Source organism: Pituophis catenifer, unplaced genomic scaffold, assembly GCF_029215685.1.
Source record: "Pituophis catenifer annectens isolate HBS135680 unplaced genomic scaffold, rPitCat1.0.hap2 SCAF_10, whole genome shotgun sequence".
NCBI classification, from domain to species: Eukaryota; Metazoa; Chordata; class Lepidosauria; order Squamata; family Colubridae; genus Pituophis; species Pituophis catenifer.
In genome coordinates, this window is record NW_027256890.1 from 20,188,972 (window position 1) to 20,195,921 (window position 6,950).

Genomic DNA, 6,950 nt, shown 5'->3' on the forward strand with positions numbered 1-6,950 from the left:
CCCTGCAATTGTGTGGTTGTGTGTCAGTATGTCCTTGTGGTTTCAACGAAGGTGTAGCTGTTAAGGCTTCCGTTGGAGAAAGCGGTTGGAACCGTCCATAGTTATAATTACGGCAATCGGGAGAGAGAGAGCGGATCTTATCTGGAAGAAATTGAATTTTCGTGGCTCTCACCCAAACGTCGACTGGAACGGCTGGCTACAAGTCAGTAAGAATTCCAAAGAATAAACATGCTTTGGAAACCAAACGACGTTTTCCTTCTTTGCTACGGGGGGTCCTCGACTTACGACGACAGCCCAGCCCCAAAATTTCTCGTCTTTATGACGGTCGGGTGAGTTTTGACCCGTGCGACGAACTTTCCTGCCGCGGTTATTAAGTTTTTGTTTTGTTTTGTTTTTATTCAATTTATATACCGCCCTACTCCCGAAGGACTCAGGGCGGTGAACAGGCACAAAATAAAATACATAGATACAAAAGTTAGAAACATAATTAAAACCAGATTAAATAATTTAGCCCGAGATAATTAAAAATCCCAATAATTTAAAACCGATTAAAATTTCGATTTAAAAGAATTTTAAAACAGGGGAGAAAATTGCTTGCTGGAATAGGAGGGTCTTAAGAGCACGGTGGAAAGTGCGTAGATCTGGGATCCTCCGTATCTCTGGGGGGAGCTCGTTCCAGATAGTGGGTGCCCCCACAGAGAAGGCCCTCCCCCTTGGGGCCGCCAGTCGACACTGCTTGGCTGACGGCACCCGGAGGAGCCCCTCTCTATGAGACCGTATCGGCCGGTGGGAGGCTGCTTGTGGTAGTAGGCGGTCCCGTAGATAACCAGGTCCTAAGCCATGGAGCGCTCTAAATGTGGTGACCAAAACCTTGAAGCGCACCCAGAAGACCACCGGAAGCCAGTGCAGCTCGCGCAGGAGAGGTGTCACACAGGAGCGCCATGTTGCTCCCATAACCACCCGCGCGGGCCGCACTCTGCGCCAGTTGGAGTCTCCGGGTACTCCTCAAGGGGAGCCCCATGTAGTGAAATTAATAACGGGGTTGTTAAGCGAATCTGGCTTCCTCCTTGACGTTAGGGGGTCTCCTGCTTGAGCGGTGGTGGGTTGGACTAAACGACCTACAGCTGTGATGGCGAACCTATGGCACGAGTGCCACAGCTGGCACACGGAGCCATATCAGTGGGCACGCGAGCATTGCCGTAGCTCAGCTCCAGTGCGCATGTGTGCGCCGGCCAGCTGATTTTTTGGGCCTTCCGGTCCCACCGGGGAAATGGGCTGTTTCCCGCCTCGGGAGGGCCTCCGGAGGAGTGGGGAAGGCTGTTTTCGCCCTCCCCAGACTCCTAGAAAGCATCTGGAGCCTGGGGAGGGTGAAAAAACGGGCCTACCAGGCCCACTGTGCCATCGCGTGTTAAAAGCGGGGGGGAAGTGTGCGCACATGTGTGGGGCGCATTGAATTATGGGTGTGGGCATGCACGTGGGCACCTCTCCACGCTCCCCACATTTTTGGTACGTGACGGCAAAACGGTTAGCCGTCCCTGACCTCGTTTTAATCTGTTCGTCTTATCTTTGCTCGTCAGAAGGTCGCGAGAGTTCGTTTAGCAAGACCGGAGTTACAACGGCACCGGAAAAAAGTGAATTACGTCCGCTTTTCACACTTAACGACCGTTGCAGCGTTCCCCGGAGGGGGGGGGTGTCACGTGATCAAAATTCAAACCCTGGGCAACTGACTCATATTTACGATGGAGTTTCCCGGGGGGGTCACTTTTGTGACGACGGGGGAAACCCGATTCGCTCTGCAACCGTGTTCCTCACGGAACAACGGCAGCGATTCATTTAACAACTGTGGCAAGAACGGCCGTAAAAGGAGGCGAAATTCGCGGAACAACCCGTCTCGTTTAGCAACGGGAATTTTGGGGCTCGGTTGCGGTCGTAAGTCGAGGACTACCTGTAACTTTAGCCAACAGCCTAAGGCTGATGAGAGAGGAGGCGGAAAAAAGCGTTGCCGTTACACAACTCTTTAATCCTTTTGTTGGAGCAACATGTTGTTTATACAACTGGATTTCCCAATCCAGTTGTAAGACACTCAGCAGGTAGCTAGCATTCGAAAGCTGGTTTGCCAACTCCTTCCCCAGCTCTTCACACCTCCAAACTTCCTGAGCTGAGGTGCAAAGCAGTCCTTAGCAACGTCCTCGACTTACGACCGGTTGCTTGGCAACCGCCCCAAGTAACGACCGACGTAATTCTGACGTTCCAACAGGAGCTTCCCTTCCCAGCGGTGGCGTGATGGCTCCCGGCCACCATTGACGGCGGTTTGCAGCGTCCCGTGGCTGTGTTTTTCACGACGTTTTTGCTGAACAAAAAACGTCAACGGAAGGTAACTAATCAAGGAGAGAAGAATCTAGAACTCGGGAGAAAGTTCCGGACAGTGAGAACAATTCCTCAGTGGAACGACTTGCCACCAGAAGTTGTGAATGCTCCAACACTGGAAGTTTTAACACTGTTAATCTGCTATTCTTTTTTCCTTCCTTCCTTTCTTCCTCCCTCCCCTCCCTCCCTCCTAACCTTCTTCCCTCCCTCATCTGTCTCCTTCCTTCCTTCTTTCCTTCCCTCCTTTCTCCTCCCTCGTCTGACATACTTCCTCCCTCCCTCCTCTCCTTCCTTTTATCCTTCTTTCCTTCCTTCCCCTCCCCTCCCTTCCCTTCCCTTCTCCCCTCCCTTCTTCCCTGGAGGTTTACAAGAGGAGATTGTATTTTAAATTGATAAATTTCTAAACTATGGGCCAAATTTAATTATTTTAAATCTATTTTTAATCGTAATAAATGTTTTATTTTGGCTGTTCACCGCCCTGAGTCCGAAAGGAGAAGGGCGGTATAGAAATTTGAAGAATAAAATAAAGAAAAATAAACCATTTGTCTGAAATGCTTTAGAGTTTCCTGCCAGAGCCGAGGGTTAGACTAGAAGACCTCCAAGGTCCCTTCCGACTCTATGATTCTGTTAATTACTTCTGTTTTATGAGTTTTCTGTACAACCGAGGTTTCGCTCACTTAACAAATCACGGCAAAACAGGTTATAAAATCAGGTCGGTCACGACTTAACGACTGTAATGGGCGGGACTGCCTTACAGTCATTCTGTAATGGGACTGCCTATCCGAGTTGCAAAAGTTTAAACCCATTTTCTGGTTTCTCCCCGCGAGGAGCCTACGACAGGATAGTGTAAAAGTGTGCAAGAATTCATGTAAGATTTGGAGAGATGGTTGAGGGAATCAGAGGACTCGAGGATCTACCAAGTCTTCGGCTGGGAAGGGTGTTTGGGCTTGGCCCGCCTCGTCGGCTTGTTGTGTAAGATCAGAAATCAGAATCGGGCGAGTGGCAGGCGGCAGAGTGTCCCAATGCCCTCCTTTTGTGAAATATCTCTTTGGTTTACATGCCAGGCTCCGAAGATTGTTCCACGGCACCAACATGTGTCCTAGACGAGGGTGTGGGTTGTACGGAACACCTGAGACCAGCTGTCAAGGATTAGTAATCCCGGATTAATTGTGAAACTTGGATGGAGCTGTGTATCCTAGGCTCTCGTGGACCGCACTTAATCCCGCCCCTTCCGATGATGTTACTTCCGGCTTAGCGAAGTGCGTGCGACAATGTTTTCACTTGCACGGCGTGGTCGATTCAGGGAGTCCTTCATTTAGCCACCGGCTCGTTTAGTGACCGTTCGGAGTTACGACGGGGATGGAAAAAATAATAATAATAATAACTTGGTGACCAGACTTCGCATGGACAACTTCCTGCAAAGCAAAAGTGAGGTCAGACCATAAGCACAGTCGCAGTGTCACTTTATGACGGCTTTGTTTAATGACCGAGGTGCTGGTCCTTCCTTCCTTCCTCCTTTCTTTCTCATCTCCCTTCACTTTCCCTTCCTTCTTCCCTCTCGCCCTCCCTCCTTTCCTTTTGTCTTCTTTTTCTTTCTCATCTCCCTTTCTCTTCCTTCCTTTCTTCCTTTTTCTTTCTTTCTCATCTCCCTTCCCTTCCCCTTCCTTCCTCCCCTTTTTTCTTATCTTCCTCCTTCCCTTTCTTTTTCTTTTCTTTTCTTTCTCATCTCCCTTCCCCTTCCTTCCTCCCCTTTTCTTTTAATTTCCCTCCCTTTTTTCTTTCTTCTTTCTTTTTCTTCTTTCCTTTTTCTCATCTCACTTCCCTTCCCCTTCCTTCCTCCCCTTTTCTTTTCATTTCCCTCCCTTTTTTTCTTTCTTCTTTCTTTTTCTTCTTTCCTTTTTCTCATCTCACTTCCCTTCCCCTTCCTTCCTCCCCTTTTCTTCTTCTTTCTGAAAAAAATCTCCCTCCCCCCCCTTCCCTCCCTTTCTTTTCCTTCCTTCCTTCCTTTTGGCTTTGCTTTCTTTTTTTTTTCATTCCTTACTTTTTCTCTCCCTTCTGCGGCCTCCAATTATTTCTTGTGTTTCATCTTTGCCTCTTCTAAAAACATAACAAAGCTAGAGAAGAAGTAGAAGTAGAAGCAGAAGTAGAAGTAGAGGAGGAGGAGGAGGAGGAGGAGGAGGAAGAAGAGGAAGTAGAAGAGGAAGAAGAAGAAGGAGAAGGAGAAGGAGAAGAAGAGGAGGAGGAAGAAGGAGGAGGAGGAAGAAGGAGGAGGAGGAGGAGGAGGAGGAGGAGAATGAGGAGGAGGAGGAGAAGGAGAAGGAGAAGAATAAGGAGAAGAATAAGGAGGAGGAGGAGAAGAAGAAGAAGGAGAAGAATAAGGAGAAGAATGAGGAGGAGGAGGAGGAAGAGAAGAAGAATAAGGAGAAGAATGAGGAGGAGGAGGAGGAGAAGAAGAAGGAGAAGAATAAGGAGAAGAATAAGGAGAAGAATAAGGAGGAGGAGGAGGAGGAGGAGGAGGAGGAGGAGGAGGATAAGGAGAAGAATGAGGAGGAGGAGGAGGAGGAGGAGGAGGAGGAGGAGGAGGAGGAGGAGAAGAAGAAGGAGAAGGAGAAGGAGAAGGAGAAGAATAAGGAGAAGAATAAGGAGAAGAATAAGGAGGAGGAGGAGGAGGAGGAGGAGGAGGAGAAGAAGGAGAAGGAGAAGGAGAAGAAGAAGAAGAAGAAGAAGAAGAAGAAGAAGAAGAAGAAGAAGAAGAAGAAACAGGAGGAGAGCATCCAGCCCTCACCCCCAATCACCCACTCTCATCTTCGATTTTAAGATATGGCTTTATTTGTCTTTTCTCAGGCGAGACATTTGTGCATCTCAAAAACCGGCGCAGCCAAGGAAGGCTGCCAACTGTTCCCCTCTGCGGAGAATCCTCTTGTCTTTCCAAACGGCGATTTCATAGGTGGGTGCCTCCCCTGGGTTGTACATGCAGGCTTGGTTAAAAAGCAGAGGCACCGGAGGGGTGGGGGAGAGTTGGCAATCCTCAATCACCACCCTCACCCAACTCCCCCGCACCCCAGATTGAGAAAGTCGGGAAAGGTGACGGCGAGATCTTACCACATGCGCCTTCCGAAAACTGGGAACCCCAACTGAGTTTGGAGTCAAGAGGACATGCCAAACGGTGGGAAAAAAATCTTTGGGGAAATCTAAAAATTTTGAGGTCTCGCCTCCGTTTGCAAAATCTCCATCCGGAAAGCAAAATATGTGAATTTTGCAATAACGGGAAGAAAACAGAGCTACCGCTGACCCCCTTTCTCGTCCGAGGAAGCTTCTGGGCCCCAGAATTGTCGTAAATTTCTTACTACAGGTAGTCCTCGACTTACAACAGTTCGTTTAGAGACTGAAGATACAACGGCACTGAAAAAAAGTGACTCGGGACCATTTTCACTCTTAACGACCGTTGCAGCATCCCCGTGATCAAAAATCAGACCCTTGGTGACTGACTCGTACTTATGATAGTTGCAGTGTCCCAGGGTCACGCGATCCCCGTTTTGTGACATCAAAGTCAATGGGGAAGCCAGATTCACTGAACAACCGTGTTCCTAACTTAACAGCTGCAGTGATTCCCTTAACAACTGTGGCAAGAAAGGTCGTAAAATGAGGCAAAACACACTTAGCAAATGTCTGGCTTAGCAACAGAAATGTTGGGCTTCAGTGTGGTCATAAGTCGAGGACTATCTGTACCAGTAACCCCTCTTCCCGTCCAAGGGATTGGTTGAGGCCCTGGAATTGTCATAATTTCTTACTCTGAGGACCCTCCAAGGGGAGGGGAAGTCTATTCTGGGAAAGCGGGTGCCCTCAAACCGTGACCCGAACTATTTTGGGCCTGCTTTTGTGGCGTCTCCTCTCTCGCCCCCCCCGAATTCAACTGGGTCCCCTCCCAGTCCATGATGGCCTCTCTGAGGGAAGCACCCCAAAAAGGCACAGCACTAAAGTGAGGTATCCACAAAAGAGGGACAAATGCGAGAAACGAATGTACAAGGAACCGAACAGCGCGACACTGCAGACGTATCGTGGATAACAGGAACAGCATCTCAGAGGCAGTGAATCCGGGATAGAACGAAAGGATTATGGGTTCAGTGGTGCATCCAAGCCTTTGGATCAGTCTTTCCCGCTGAGACGTAAGAAATACGTTCAAGGGGATCTCTCGTTTTAGAACAGCTCGCCGGATTATCACAGCGCGCAGATAACCGGGACTCCAGAACGAGTGTCGGTGAAGCCCTTAAAATTAAGAGTCAATTGTTGTGTTAGGTAGCAGGGGTCAGTGGGTCTGCCCTCTTGGTGCGCCAGCAGCTAGGCGAGCCCTCCTTCCTGACCCCCCTCAAATGTTGTGGTTCCTCCCTTCGAAATAATTTTTGGAGATCGCCGTGCGGGAGCACGAGACTCCCCGCTTTGGTTTCACATGTATCCTGAGCGAGGCGGAATAATTTCCAAGCAACGGTGTCGGGCAACCTGTTAGGCCGTTCCTGGACATTGTACGGCAAGGACGTCCACCAGATGTCCATCTCGTGGCGGGTTTTTTGCTCCAAATCCTCTTC